This window comes from Ambystoma mexicanum, chromosome 7p (assembly GCF_040938575.1).
Source record: "Ambystoma mexicanum isolate Mex_15411 chromosome 7p, UKY_AmexF1_1, whole genome shotgun sequence".
NCBI classification, from domain to species: domain Eukaryota; kingdom Metazoa; phylum Chordata; class Amphibia; order Caudata; family Ambystomatidae; genus Ambystoma; species Ambystoma mexicanum.
This window is the reverse complement of record NC_090939.1, coordinates 953813421-953829867: the sequence shown is the minus strand read 5'-3', so window position 1 is coordinate 953829867 and position 16447 is coordinate 953813421. Positions and strand designations below refer to the sequence as shown.

General features: G+C 49.4%; 1 protein-coding gene across 2 annotated transcripts in view; it reads right to left on the bottom strand.

Moving 5' to 3' along the window:
- POLA1 (DNA polymerase alpha 1, catalytic subunit) overlaps positions 1–16447 on the bottom strand; it is a 2474741-nt gene that overhangs the window by 1813362 nt on the left and 644932 nt on the right. The gene's annotated exons all lie outside the window — the stretch shown is intronic.

Here is a 16447-nt window from a genome sequence, read left to right as displayed (position 1 = left end):
CTCCCTACCCTGGGACTGACTACTGTCTCCCAGGGGATGTAAAGTCACCATTGACTTTACTAGTCTTAAATTGTGAACAGAACCAGTACAAACAAACATATTGTGGAAGTACTGGTAGGGGTAATTCGATTGCCCCTGGGTCTGTTTTTCAAGGGGGCAGTGTCCAGTCCCCCCCTTGTCGAGTTTCTGGCTGTTGGCAGTGGTTACCACGCAAAATATTCCACCAGAATATTTCCTATGGGATTTTCCCATTCATTTTAAAATAACCACTTTTTTGGTGCAATGTTAAAGATACCGCCAGGTTATTTATTTAATATTTATTCCCCGGTTGGGTCTTTTTGCCAGGACTTGGTTTTAAAATGGCGTTTGTGTTCGCCTCTGTAACTCCAACCCAAGTCGAGCCCTTTGTTCCACTATTTGCGGGCTTCTGCACAGAAACCTCCAAAAGTGGTGCCACTCTGTCTGGGTCTACAGGATGTGTGGGAGGGGGGAAATAGGCACCCTGGACTGAGTTGCCTCGGCAACTCAAGTCGCACTCTTGTGTGATTGGCCCAGTGGTGAGCCGCCCGGCTCACCACTTAGCATGTTTGAGTGACAGCTAGGACTGATGAATGGGGGTTTTCTGCATAAAAGCAGTGCTTTGGGGACTGGAACTTCAGCAGTCGCCACAGGACCTAAAGAATCCGAAGAGGGAGAAGCTGAGCCGACCTGCAACAACGACACCACCGGTGGAGCCCTGCTGAACCGACTCACCACTTCCCAACGACAGAGAAGATAATCTTCCAGGAGAGTCTTCTTCCTTTAAGCTGGTGGGGTTAACCAATTCGCCCCTTTTTCACCTTCCTGGATCGTCTCTTGGTCGAATCGCCCGTGCCAAGCACCCCGGCGGCCGGATAGCCACGCTTCACCACTCCTGCTAATGAAAGGGTAGTACCTTTTAACCGGGAAACTACACAGCTGGTTTCTTCCCTGGCAGTGCAATGACCTCCAGCTTTCCTCCACGTCCAGATCTTCTCTTCCCCCGAATGGAGCACCAACTTGCACCCGCTGCCAGGAACAACTGCCCCCGCTAGAGCTTTCTCACCATTTCAGGTACTGTGTCCCGCCTGGTCTCCCTTGCAACAGACCGTCCAAGGTGTCCCGTAAATCCTTGACTGTCTAAGCCTGGGGTGACTTCGGACCTGTTAACTAACTTTTCTGAACTGATCTAACTCCTTTTTGAACTATCTGCAAAGACTTTTAAAGTGTAATTCAACTGTGTGATCTTGGGCATATTCCGCCTTGCTCTCTCCAAGAGTGGGCCTGGCCTGTGAACTTTTTGCTCTACAGTAGACCCTGCCTTTCTTGACTTGCTGTGGTTCTTTAAAAGTGCTGGTATTGTGCGTTTTCCTATTTCTGCCTTTTCTCTCCCTTTTTAAATAATTGTTGGAGTGCCATCTTGGTTAAGCGTTCACCTCTGTGTTGATAATAAGTGGTGTTCTTTTCCTAAGACTTGTCGATTAATTAATCAGGGAGGTGTATATATTTCTAGTGACTGTATTTGAACTTGCTTGACATATTAGTGCCAGTGTATTTTTACAAGTGTGTTAAATAAATAATTATATACTTTTATACCAAAGCTCTGGTCAGTGTTTGCTTGTGCTACCGTATTTTTGTACCTAATGTGTATACTCTATATACTGCCTAACTCTTCTTGAGAAAACTCTGACTGCTCAGCCACAGCTACCAGGTAAATCTGGGTGGTACAGACTGCTACCAATGGGTTTACTGCTAGCACCTGTAGTCTTAAACGTTTTGCAGTGGTCCCTAAGGGAACTGCACAGGTTTCTGCCCAACACCCTCTCAAAGACAGATCGCACCCCCCCCACCCCCCAGGGACCTAAAACGATCAACAGAACTACTCCGCCTATTACGAACGCTAAATATCGTTGACACCTGGAGAGTTATATCTGGAAGAGAAGAACTTCACCTTCTACTCATATGTACACCGCACCTTCTCCAGAATTGACTTGCTACTGGCCTCCCCCCAGCTCTTGACCTTCACGGACGATGTCTCCATCGGCCCCCGGATCCTCTCAGACTACGCCCCAGTCTCAACCTTACGAGTCCACAATCCGGACCCCCTCTTCCCCCGCCGACAATGGAACCTTTATGACCCTATCCTGCGTGATATGGCAGTGAGAGACTCCATCACCAAAACGATTAAAAATGTCTTCACGGAAAACCGGGACGAGGATACCTCGCCAGCCAACACCTGGGACGCCATGAAGGCTGTGCTGCAAGGGGAACTGTCGCCCCAAGGGGCAGCCTTCCATAAACGAAAACAGATGGCCCGCGCCACCATGAAGGCGGAGGTCCAAGAAGCGGAAGCCACCCACAAACGGAAGGGTTGGTCCCCGAAAACATACAAGGCCGTACAGGTGGCTAGAAAGAGACTGGAGGCGCATTACGCTGATGCCACGGCAAATCTATTAACCAGAACAAGACAATGGTACTATGTCAATAATAACAAAGCTAATACATTTCTGGTAAACAAACTGGCCAAAGTGAAGAGAAGGAATACCATCCTAGGCCTCCGTGACCCACAGGGAGTGACCCAATTCACGGAACCCGAGAAGCTACGTCTGGCAGTCGCCCAACAATCGGAAATAACAGCGGTCCCAAGGAATGCAAACGAACAGCAGGCCTATATCCAAGAGGCAACTCTCCCACTCCTTACGCCCGCAGCTAGGGAGGAACTGAAAATGCCCATCACAAGCGAGGAAGTCGAGGAAGACATAAAAACCTTGAAACCCAGAGCCCCAGGCCCAGACAGGTTTTCCACCCGTTTCTACAAACTATTTTGGCCTCAACTGGTGGCGCCATTAACTCGACTTTTTAACTCATTCGCCGCCACTGGGACAGTCACCGCAACTATGCATGAGTCCACTACAATCCTCATGCTCAAATCCGAAAAAGATCCAAAGGACACCAGTTCATACAGACCCATCTCACTTTTAAACTTGGATGCTAACATATACTCCAAAGTCCTGACCAACCGCCTGGCGCCAATCCACCCGAACATTATAGGCCCGGACCAGACAAGATTTATAACCCACAGGTCGACAAAAGAAAACATCCGTAGGGCCTTGGACCTGATAGAGATTGCCAACCACGAAATTCAACAACTCGCCCTGCTGGCCCAGGATGCAACCACGGCTTTCGACAAAGTGGACTGGACATACCTACGCCTCACTCTCGAGGCCTTTTAGCTTTGGCCCGACCTTTTGAAGAATGGTCCTAGAAAACTATCAAGCACCCAAGACCCGGCTGAGAGTCAATGGCCTCCTATCAGACCCAATCCCGCTCACATGTGGTACAAGACCGGGCTGCCTTCCCCCTTGCTTTTCGCTCTGGCCATGGAACCCCTGGCCCAGTGGATCCACCGGAACCCGAGGCCCGCAGATAGGCCCCGTCCAACACAAGATTGCGCTTTACGCAGATGTGTTACGGACCATCACTGACATCACAGCTTCCATGATGCTGGCCTTAACAGAGATTCAGGACTTTGGGAGAGTGGCAGGGTTTGCTATCAATTTCGGGAAATCTGTGGCCTTAGGAGTGGGACTGAGCCCAGATGAGAGGGAAACCCTAGAACAACAAAGCCCATTCCAGTGGAGTGTCACATCTATTCCATATCTAGGGGTTCAGATCCCCGCCCACCCAGCAAAAGTGTACCAAACAAACTTTCCCCCCCTCTTCGAAGAAATAGAAAGGGAACTCATCCACTGGCAGTCGCAAGAAATCTGTTAAACCGCATCACGGCATGCAAAATGAATCTTCTCCCACGGTTCTTCTATGCATGCTCCGCTCTTCCAGCCTCAATCCCGCCTTCCCCTGTGCAGCGGCTCCCATGGAAAATAATCGACTTTATCTGGAAGGGCAAGAAAGGAACAAGTTACTTACCTTTAACTGTTGTTCTCCAGCATGGGTCTGGCATGGATTCACATGCTCATGAATATTCCCCGTCGTCAGGCCGGGAATCCTCGGTAAAGAAAAAATCAGTATCAGTTTCGTTTCTGATCTATCTTTCTCAGTAGTAACCAATCACTGGTCTCTGGGTCATACTGCCCCCAGCCAATGACTGCCCTCTCCCAAAGTCCTCTCGGCCGGTGATGAAGGCGACGGGAAGAAAACAGGTAACACCAAGGGCTCGTTGAGGTGGAAGTCCGACGGCACCCTGGGCATAAAAGAGGGGTGCGTCCTCAGCACCACCCTCGTGTCGTGAAAAGTCAAGTATGGAGGCTTGCAGGATAGGGCCTGGATCTCTCCCACTCGTCGGGCGGAGGTGATGGCCACAAGAAACGCAATCTTCCACGACAGGAACTTCAACGGTGCCGAATGCAGGGGCTCGAATGGCGCCCCCATGAGCCTGGTCAGCACCACGTTGAGCTCCCACGCCAGGGCAGAGGCCTTCACCGACGGGAACGATCGGAACAGTCCCTTCATAAATTCCTTCACCAGGCAATGGGACCACAAGGACGCCCGTCCCATGGTTCTGGTGTATCGGGAGATCGCAGCCAGATGCATCTTGATGGAGGCGTGAGCCAGTCCAGCCATGGCCAGCGACAGTAGGTACGGCAGCACTTGAGGGGCCGTAATCCGTAGAGGGTTAATAATCTGTGCACGGCACCAGACAGAGAACCTCTTCCACTTATGTCCGTAGCACTTGAGAGTTGAGGACGCCCTGGCCTTTGCAAGGACCTCTCCGCAGTCAGCCGGGATATCGTACCCTCCAAACTCTAGTGCTGCATGAGCCAGGCCTCTCGCATGAAGTTCTCCGGTGTGCGCTCCCCACCCTTCCAGGGAGGCATCTGTCGTCACCGTTATCTGGTGGGATGGGGTCTGAAAGTCTGTGCCCGCCGTCAGATAAGCGCGGGTGCCCCACCACCGGATCGCTCGTCGGAAGGTCTCGTTGAGCGGGATCCTGTCCTCGAAGCTGCCTGTCGCTTGGATCCAGCGGGCGTCGAGGAACTCTTGCAGAGGGCGCATCCGAAGCCTGCATAGGCGCACGAGATATATGCAGGAGGACATCATCCCGAGGAGGGACTTGGTGGACCTCACCCTGGCCACGTCCGTGGCCAGCAGACGCTGCACCTTGCCCAGGATGGCCTTCGTCCTTTCCTCCGACGGCGAGGCCAGGCGCGCCACGGCATAGAGCTTGGCTCACAGAAAAAGTGTGACTTGCGACAGGACCAGGTGGGATTTGGCAAAGTTGATGGAGAATCCCAGGTCCGTGAGCAGCTGGATGGTCTTCGCTGTGTGATCTACGGTGAGCTCCCTTATCCTTGCTAAGATAAGCCAGTTGTCCAGGTAAGGTTAGACGTGGATCCCCTGCAAGCGCAGCCCCACCGCCACCGGTGCGAGGCACTTGGTGAACACCCTGGGTGCCAACTTCAATCCGAACGGGAGGGCCTTGAACTGGTAGTGCCGTCCTTGGACCACGAACCTGAGGAACTTTCGGTGTCCTTTTAGAATGGGGATGTGGAAGTACGCATCCTCCAAATCCAACGACGGCAGGAAATCGCCCTCCTCCAGCTGTCCCAGCACGTGCTGGAGGGTGACCATCCGGAACTTCTGTGTCTTGATGTACTTGTTCATTCGTCGCAGGTCCAGGATGGGGCGCCATCCTCCGGTCTTCTTTTTTACGAGGAAGTACCTTGAGTATACTCCGGAGCCCCGGAGCCTCTTCGGGACCAGCTCGATGGCACCTTTTTTGAGCATCGCCCTTACCTCCAATAGCAGTTGAGGGATGTGATTTTCCTTCCTGGCCACGGGTGGAATGCGGGGGCACTTTTTTAGAAATTTGAGGGCGTGCCCCTGGGCCAGGGTGTCCAGCACCCAACAGTCGGTGGAGATTGACTCCCACACGCTGACGAACTTTGCCAGCTGGCCTCCCACCGAGGTGCTTCGGTGGGGGCCCGACACCGCTGTCGGTTCAATCTTGCTTGGAGGACGCCTTGCCGCCTTGGCCTCCCTGGCGACGACGGCGGGGTCCACCCGACTTGCCTCGTCCTCTATGGGCTTTCTGCGACGAGGAGCGGGCTGCTTGGCGGTACGTAGAGGAGCCACCGCCGAATACCTTGGAGGCACACTGCTTGCCTCGATGGCTCCGAAAGGACGGCCTTCTTTGCCGGAGAACGCCCAGGGCCTTAGCTGTCTCTGTGTCCGCATTGATGGCTTGGGAGGGACTCATCCACTGTTTTCCCAAACAGATTGTTTCCGTCAAACGGCATGTCCAAAACCTTGGCTTGTACATCCTGGCGGAAATCCGTCGCCTTGAGCCACCCTCGTCATCCAAGGCAAACGCCGTTGCCTAGCTGGCGGAAACCAGTGTCGGCAATGTCCGTTGCCACCGTAATGGCGTGGTCCGACGCCACTTCGCCTTCTTGCAAGATCTTCAGGGCCTCGGCCCTCTTGTCATCCGGTAGGAAGTCCAACAATGGGGCGATCTTGTACCATAACTCCCTGTCGTAGCGGGCCACGATCGCGAGGGCATTGGCCACCTTAATCGTTGTTGCCGCCGACGAGATAACTTGTCCCATTGCGTCCAGCTTCTTTCCTTCGCTGTCCGGCGGGGAAGTTGATGTTGAGGCCGATGCCTCCAAGAAGCGTAACTCGACGAAATCTTCACCCTTGAGGGGCGTAGAAAATTCTGACATGGATGCCCGTTAATCGGATGTAGAGACGGTGGAGCTTGAGGCTCTATTTGACCGAAAAATTAGAAATTCTCTTTGAAAAAGCATGAAAACGCAGCAAAAGCTCGAGAGCTAAACACAAGGACTCCCAACACTTGAGCGTGCGGTACAAATCTGAAGATGGATGCCAGAGGCGGGGTTTAGGGAGAGGGCAGTCCTTGGCTCGGGGGCAGTACGACCCAGAGACCAGTGATTGGTTACTACTGAGAAAGCCAGATCAGAAACGAAACTGATACTGATTTTTTCTTTACCGAGGATTCCCAGCCTGACGGCAGAGAATATTCATGAGCATGTGAATCCATGCCAGACCCCATGCTGGAGAAGCTCGTATTCCCTGAAGAACCATTTTGGACAGCACGAAACTGGGTGGCTTGGGTGTGCCAGATCTCTGCAAATACCAAATCGCAGCACAGCTAGCCCACTTGGCAAGCATGGGGAGTGGCCTCGGGCCATCCGCAATGGGTGGAAATTGAACGATCCTGCCTTCCTCTCCCCCTCTGCTTTCTACTGTTTATTCCCTACGCCAAGCTTGGCCAGACATGCTGTCCTCCACAAATCAATCAATGAAAGCCTGGGATCGGGCCCGCAGGCACATGGGTATCCCAGGTGGACTTGAGCCCATCCCCCCCCCCCCATCTTCCATAACCCAGCCTTCTCCCCGGGCTCCTGCCCAATGAACTTTAGAAACTGGGTGGCGGGTGGTCTCGAGTCACTGGGACAACTCTTTGAGGGGGCGCCCCCTACACCTTCGAACAATGTAAACGCACTTTCCAACTGGCGAAAACAGACAGGTTCACCTATGCCCAATTGAGGCACTGGTGCTCCCACCCCCAGACTCGAGCAGCAGCTACCCGAAACCCTGCCCCACTGGAGATCACAATAAATGACCTGCCGGCCCGGGGGAAGACCTCGGCCCACTACAAACTACTATAGGAGGACCCTTTCCGCACCAAGCACTCCTACATGACCCAATGGGAGGCGGACCTAGGTCACAGCATAAAGGACCATTCCTGGATAGACATCTGGTCAAGGACGCGCTCGGCCTCCCCCTGCATCACCAATCGGGAATGTGCTCACCCACTATTGTTTACATTTAGAATAGGAGAGATAAACCATTCAAGTGTAAACCTTCAACTTAAAACATTGACCCCTCAAAACTCTCGCAAAATAAACTCTGCACATCCAAATTAAGTCCTCAAAGAGGTTATGGGATTTGTACACAACCCTATGGCAACAGGGCACGAAACCATCTGTCCAAGTGCAAAACATGGTAAAAACATTGGATAGTACAAAATCTCTACAGTTTTTGCTACACTCGTGAGAAGAGGAAAAAAGGCTAGTTGGTAGGCACAGCTAGTGCCAATACACAATCCAAGAAATTAAAGTACACAGGTATAATTAAAAAGAAAATAAGTTAGGCAAAGTGAAATATGGACTGGGGGTTTAAGACACTACACAGTTGATTTAAAAAAAATGGAAAAAAACTGTCAAAGACCTGAAATTCAATTCTTTCCAGGCCTATACCTGATGGCAAACTATGGGTATAGGTAATAGGGAGTGGGGGAGGTGAGTAGAGGATCAATGGCCATAGGAAACACTTAGTCCTATTCAGGTAACACAAAGGTCAATACATGAACAGTCGCAGTACTTCCCACAACACCCAGTAAACAGTTTAACAAGTAACTCGCTGGTAAACCATATACTTAATAGTATTACTGGAGGGAGTGAAGGGGTTAAACGATTTAAATGCTCAGGGGGCACCAAAAAAATCTGTTAAAATGTACTCTAACAGAAATGGAACTGAAAAGGATCCGATCACCCATATAAGTGAATATAAACTAAACACAAGTGGTTACTGTTACAACATTGTATCCTATGGGAATGCAATAAAATACAGGAATTACAAGTACCTTCGGTAGAATAAATCACAGGTAAGTACTAAAAATCCAGTCTCTGGTCAGAAAACTCTAGGGATCCTTGGTGACCCACGAACAAGGCCTGCCAGGTAGGTGTTTTGCCACTACTGTTGAGTTTCAAATCTAGGTGGTTTCCCACTACTGTGTCTCTCACCGCTTTCCTGAGACTGCTAGTCGCCTAAAACTGCATTTCTTCTGATTGAGTGGGTTGGCCTAGTTGCAATTCGCCCGATTGAGAAACATAAGTCTATTTGGGAGGAACCTGCCCTCCCCTACAACCCTACCCCTTTTCACACCCCATTTCATCCCTACAACCCACACAAACCAGACACTGGGCCTCATTACGAGTCAGCCGGTCCGGAAATAACGGTGGTGATAAACCTGCCGCCAGCGTTGTTTCCGGACCGGCTGATCGAGTTCTGCAGGCGAGAGGTGTCAAACCCTGCAGGCAGACATGGAAAACCCGGCTCTGTCAAACGGAGCCTGTGTTTCCATGGTCCCCCCATCCCCATGGAGTCCTATGGTACTCCATGGGAATGGCGACTTACAGAATTCCGCCTCCAGAATTCCCGGGTCCCGGGGTTGTTATGCCACGGTAATTCCGGGAATCACAGAGGCGGAATGGTAATACGAGTCCGGCGGTAACCTGCCAGTTTTTCCAGCTCGGTTACCGCCGGACTCGTAATGAGGCCCACTGACTGCTGGGTAAGATTTTCATAGCAATGATAAATCTTCCTGACCTGTGTCAACTCGAGAACATTTTGCTTTACTGGTGGATTATTTTTCCTCATACCTCAGTTAGAGGGAACCTTCTTCCACACTTTTACTCTTTTTACAGGTGTCATTTTTAAGACTCTCCAAAGAGCCTTTTTAATTTTATCCTTTAACAACTTTTGGTATATACCTTTTTATTGTTGCAGGGTTGCCCTCGGGGCTCCCCGTTAACTTAATCTGGCTAACCTTGTGAGAATTACAGTTGCCAAGGGTAGAAAGGATCTTTGGATCCCTTTTACAGTGCTTTGGAGATACTGAGTATCCTCGTTCTCATTCTAAATGTAACATTTATGTTACAAGGACAAACTTATTTTTAATGGCTGGTGGCAGTGAACCTTTTTATTAATTCGGTGCACCTTTACCGCAGGCTGTTTCCACAGCCCTGGTAAAGGCACCCATAGGTGCTCATTTTACCAAAATGGCCACGGTTGTCTTTTTTTTGCCATTTCAGCATTGTCCTTTCTTGTTCCTTCCCCTGACCTCCAGGGTGGGAAAATTCTGTGTGTCAAGGTTGTCTTCGGCAGAAATCCTGCGCATTCCCCGCCCAGGTTCTGGAGTGTCTGAAGACAGAAAGCGAGGGAGGAGTCCAAAACTCTGCAGCCCTTTGTCTTCCAGCCTGACTGCTAGAAAGAATCCAGTTCAAACTGGGAGCCAACCCACACCCCTAAGTTTGCATGTTGCATGGCTGTTTGATTGGCTGGGTTCCTGCATAAATGTCTGATACTGGAAGCTGAAGAGGTAGTCAACCACTGGAACTGAAACCAAAGATTATGATGAAGAAAACACAACTGAGACCATTTCCAGCAATCAGAGAGCCTGCTGTGTAACCGGAGCCTGCTGTTAGCCTTCCCTCCAATCGACCTGGGGACTCCGAAATCGATGACCCAGAGCCTTGTGAGACCCCAATAGACTCAAGACGACCTGTATTTTGAGCCATCCCACATCGTGCTGTGACCTTGCGGTGCTGCAATAGCCCAATACCCTGGGACCTCGAGTCATTGTGCTGTGCAGTCTTCCAAATTACGAATCTTCCTGAAAATTTGTGGGCATCCTGCTGGACCTCCAGAGGCGTGAATCGAGTCCGAAAAGTCCCCTCACCAGAGTGCTGACCTTGCAACAACGAGAATCCGACCAGCAATATTCCGTCTTCTTCTGTGCTCCTAAAAAAAGGCGCCATATCCACAGAACCGCGTCCAGCCACGAAGAAACCCTTGCATGAAGCCTTCTGTGTCGATCGCTACTGAAAAAGCCCATACAGGGTCCCGTCTTCTGTCCTCCTGAAAAAGAATGCAGCACCTGGGTTTTTGGCTACAGATCCTGAAGTCCTCCTGCTGCAAAACCTTCCATGCTAAGGTACTGTGCTGGCTTGGGTATTTACCTACCATACGCCTCTTGCGATTCCTCTGGTTTTGGGGCGTTTTCTGCAATTGGGAGGCCTCTCATCCAGTTCACCCAGGCCCACTGATGGAATCCTCCTAGGGTGTCTTAACTAACTCTAAAGTAAAATACTTGTTTAAGTCCTCCTCTGGAACTCTGAAATCTTTCTGCAACCGAGCCCCATCTTAGCATGCCTACAGCTGGCTCCTAGACCAGTAGGGTCCCTTTTCTGCCTCCGAGAGAACTCATACTATAATTGGGAAGGGCTAGATGCTTTAACGGGTCTGCCTAGAAAAGATAACCAAGTGTTGAAAAGTTACTTGCATGTAAATGAATCAGTTGGAAACTGTAGCTCAGAGTGTATAGTTAGAAAAAGTTATTACTTAGCTGTGTGCCATTTTGAATAAGTGTACTCAAATATGACTTTCCTTAGAAACTGTCTCGCCATTCCAAAAGAAAGTAGATGGTAGGTTAATTTACTCACCTGTGAATTGGGCCCACCTCTTACCAAAAGTAAAGCCGTTGGTTCCACTGTACTGCTCCTGTTAGGATATAAATGTAGGAGTGTCCCAATTGGGTCTTGCTTCCCCCGACTTTGCTGTTAGCCTGTCCAGAATAAGTCTGCCTTAGGTTATAATGATCCATAAGTTGCCAATAGCCCCTTTTAAAAGTATATAGGTTTTACCTGCCTAGAATAGCTGTGTGCCGTTCTTGAAGTGTTCTTAGGTGTAACTAACCGTAGTCTGCCTTGAGCCATCCAAAAATAGACTAATAAGTTCTCACTGATCTTAGACACTGTTACACTGAGCTGAAAATTAAGTCATTGTATATTGTAATTGGTTATTTATAACGCGCTTAATACCCAGAGGTTTCCAAGCACAGACCCAGGGATCGACCCTGTGTTGCTCCGTGTCTTGCTTCCAGGATGAATACGTTGCACCTACACCCAAAGGTCCAACTCCCCTAAAATAACTTATCCTCAGAGTTCTAGGTTTTTACTGCTCCTGGAACAAGTGTTCCACTATTCTGACAAGTATATTGTCCAGCTGACTTACTTTGTGATTTCTTGCTGAGCGTCACAGTACAACTGCTGGGGTCTACTACCTTGTATTACTGCAAGTAATCCAAAAGTAAGTATTAGTTTCGACTTCCCTAGAACTACTGTTCGGTGTTCCAAATTAGGTTATATGCTTTGGTCTGTGTACCTGCAAGCATAGTGTTATGTTTTTTATAATGTTTGTTTTATTTATTTGTATAGCGCTCCAGACCCGTAGGTAGATGGGCGCTTAAGGAAGCGGTTACAGGATTGAGATATACATTTACATAGTACAACAATTTACATAAATTACATGGTACAACAATTTAGAAATAGAATAGGCATGGTTGCGGCCTTAGTGAGTTGAAGATCTTAGAAAGTGAAGGTAAATGCTATTCTTTGTTCAGTAACCAGCCTATAACATGTTTCCTAAAGATCGGAAAGGTCTCAAAAGTTTTAATGTTGAGTGGTAGGGTGGTCCAAAGTTGGGAGGCAAGCACTGTGAAACTAGCGCCTCCTGCTCTTTTTAGGTCAAATCTGGGCACTGACAGGCATAAGGAGTTGGATGATCTGGTGGTCCTGGTGGTGGTTTTTAAAGTAAATTTATTGGTGAGGTACGGTGGGTCTAGGTGGTTTAAGGACTTGTAAGTGAGGCAAATGGTTTTGGAGGTCAATATTTTGCTGTATGGAAAGCCATTTACACACTTTCCTGGTTGTGGAAATGTGCTCTCATCTTGGGATGTTGAGTGCTGCACGTAGCGCATTGTTTTGGAGCACCTGGAGTTTGTTAATTATGGATTGGTTGGCTAGCCCTAATTAGCTTACCCATATAGGCAGTGGCTGAGGCGGTCGCGTTGATTTGTTTGGAGAGGTTGGGGTTGGCATCAAGGTGGAAGCCTAGGGTTTTCATACTCTTAACGATGGGGATGGTATTACCATCTAAGATAATGTTATTGAAGCAAGGACTGAGTTTTGACAGGTTATTGAGAAAGCCGACCAGAAGAAGCTCAGTCTTCTCATCATTTAGGCATAGGCCGTGGGTGGCCATCCATGCCTGAATGATGGAGAAGATTTCGTTAATCCGGGTGACGTCTGCATTGTAATTGCCCGAGATGGTGAGGAGGATCTGGGTGTCATCTGCGTAGTTAGTGTAGGTGACACCCAGATGGTCCAGTTTGTCGAATAGCGGCTTTGTAAATATATTATACAAGGTGGGGGAGACACAGGAGCCTTGTGGGACTCCGCATCTGATGGGGATAGGGTCCGCTGCTGCTGTTGTGGAGAAAACTTGCATGGTTCTATTCGCCAGGAAGGATTGTATCCATGAGGAGGCAGAGGAGAAGTGGGCTGCGATAGATAGGTGGCTGCAGAGGATTTTGTGGTCGACTAAATTGAAAGCCGCTGAAAGGTCTAAGAGAAGTAAGATTGCGGCATTACCTTTGTCTTTGATTTCATCAATCTGGCTTTTGAGATCAACCAGAGCGGTTTCTGTTCCGTGTTGAGGTCTGAAGCCAGATTGATGTATACCTAGCAGTTAGTTAAATTCTAGGTACTCCTGAATCTGGATGTAGGCAACTCTGTCCAGGATTTTTAACAGGAAAGGGACAGTGGTGATGGGTCTATAATTAGTTGGTATGGCTGGGTCTAGTGATTGTTTTTTTAAGAGAGGGAGAACCCAGGATTGTTTTAGGTTGCTGGGGACAGAGTGGTTAGTGAATGAAAGGTTAATTAGCTTGGTGATAAAAGGGGAGAGGTCTCTGGCTGCGTCCTTTATTATCTGGGCAGGACACCTGTCCCCTTTACAGTTAGATGGTTTTAAAGAGGTGATGATTTTTTGGACCTCAAGGATAGTAACTTACTTAAAGGTGAAGCCTATATTATCTTTGATAGGATTTGGTAAGCTAAGGATTGGGTTAGTGGTCTTGTTGCTGAAGAGTTGTTGACGTTTGTCCTCAATTTTGGTTTGCAGTCCTGTGATTTTGTTGTTGAGGGCGTTCTGGATGCTAGTGCACCAACGTTTATCTTTTGAGTAGGTGTCTGGAACTGGATTGGGGTTTTCTAGCTCCTTCAGTATTTTAAATAGTTCTTTGGTGGAGCAGCCTGCCTGATCTATCCTAACGTTCCAGGCATCTATTTTGGTGCGAATTATCTCACTTTTGAATAGCGCGTAGATGTTCTTGAGATTGGATTTGTTTTCAGATGATGGGTTAGTTTTCCATAGGAGTTCTGATTTGGCCTCCTTTTTCCTAAGTAGTTTAAGTTCGGGGGTGTACCACGAATTCAAGTGGCTTATTGGCTTACTTTTACGTAGTTCCAAAGGGGCAATGGTATCAATGGCAGTGGCCATGGAGTTGTTGAAGGTGTCGTCAAGTAGATTTAGATCAGCATTGTCTGGTAGAGCGTTAAGGGTGGGTAGGACCAAGGGTAATAGGTCTTCGGCGGTGATGTTGCGTTTGTTTCTGGTTGGGCAGGCTGGTGCAATGGGGCACTTTTTAGGAACTGCATGGTTGATGTGGATTTCGAGGGGGATAAGGTAATGATCCGTCCATGTGAGAGGTTGGGGTCCTTACAAGTGGTGTTGCAGTTAAGAGTTGCTACCCAGTCGATAATTCTACCTTTCTGGTGAGTCGATGAAGTGCTGGGTTGAGTGAATCCATGCTCAGTTAGGGAGTTTGCTAAGGATGTGGCTGGGGCGTCCTTGGGGTCGTTGTAGCCAAGATTGAAGTCTCTGAGGATAATGGTTTGTACTAGTGGCTTGGAGTTTTCAGTGATGAGCGCAGTGATGTCTTCTTCGAAGACTCCAGGAGGGCCTGGGGGGGTCTATATATAAGGTGAAGAGTGATCGTGCTTGAGGGACAGGTTTGTAACTTGACTGTGAGCAGCTCACAGGATTTAAATGATAGGGTGGAGACTAGTCTACAGCCTAGTAGTGATTTAGAGATGATCGCTACGCCTCCTCCCTTGCCATTAGGTCTGTCAGCTCTGAGGCTGGAGTAATTGACAGGAATAGCTAACGATAAATGTGGTCCTGATGCCTCGTGTAGCCATGATTCCGTTAGGGCAATGAAGTCAAGATCATTGGTTAGAATGGTATCAGCAATTTCTGTGGGGTGAGCGGCCAGGGATCTGATATCGAGTAAGGCTCCTTTTAGGGGGAGTGGTTCAGGCTTATTGGGGGTCTTTAGATTCTTCTTGGTTTTGGTGTTGGGTTTGGCAGGGTGGTTGCTAGTGTGTTTCTATGATCTGTTATAGAAATCATTACCCCAAGATTTATCTGGGCCTACTTGGATTTAAATAAACCATTTATTTTTTACAATACATAGTGTATCAGTGTTTCTTTGGACCAGGTGTTTATTTCAATGTCTTTGTACTGATTCTACAGCCCTCCTAAAATGAGCCTGGCTGCTCTGTCTACGCTACCATATACTCAGGTGGTACAGCCTTATACAAAGAATGGAGTCTTGTACTGTCTCAGCTGAATGGTTTTGCTAAGCCCTCAGTTGGACTTCAGAAAAACTGTCCTAATACTAACCCATCCACCATGACTGCCAACTTACACTCTAGTAGGGCACACCTGCAACCTAGACCACCACTCCCCATCTCCCCCCCAACAATACCCACATCCTTCACAATCACACGCCCAGAGCCCTGCACAACACACATCCTCCAACTCCCAGACGAGAGGAGCTCTCTGGTACTCAAAAGCACACTGCATTCCTGCCCCTAGCATGACCCTTGCCATACCCCTTTCAACACCAATACCTCCCATCCACCCCTGCCCAGAGACGGACCCTCCGCCACATCCACAAAGCACACAAATTCCAAGTCCAAAACCAGAGGAGCTCAATGCCACTCTAAAAAAAACGCTCTCCTGCCCTGAACACAACCCTCCCATCCAATTACCAGAAGAGACCTGCCACATCCCTACCCCCCTAACCCCTCCCATCCGTCCTTGCCCAAAAACAGACACCCTTCCTTGTTCGCACACCACACATCTGCAGGACCAGTCAAGGCTTCAATCCCCTTCCCCCTCTTATATCTCCCTCGATAAGCATGGCTCCACCTCCCAAACTCATTGAAACACTCTTAACCCTCACCTGCTGTCAACTCCACCCTCATTCCCTCTGGCCCCGCGGCCACCCCTCCCAGACCTCCCTCGGCCACACCTTTCGCATGGCACGTCTCGCTCTTTCCTGAACCTTTGCTTCAACCCCCTTCCCTACTGACCCTCCCACCCTATCGCACACCCCATGGGCGACCAAGCACACAAATTACAGAGGCAGGGACAGACACTCCCTGCCCCCCTCAGCTCTACACGCTTCTCCAGCACTACATCAGTTAACCAACCACACCTCTCCAGCCCCCTCTATCACGCTCCCTCACACACCTATGCCTGTCAAGTTTCTTTTCGAACACAACCAAGCCTCTACCTCCTCTCCCCACCATCGACACCCCCCCCACTAAACCCTGTGCCCTACACCCCAAGCACCCCCCCAGCACCAAACACAATGCTCCACTCGCCAGACCCCCCCCTTCCAAACCAATCATCAGCAGCCAAACAGCCCCCACCCGAACCACACCCGTCATACCTTGAAAACACATGACTG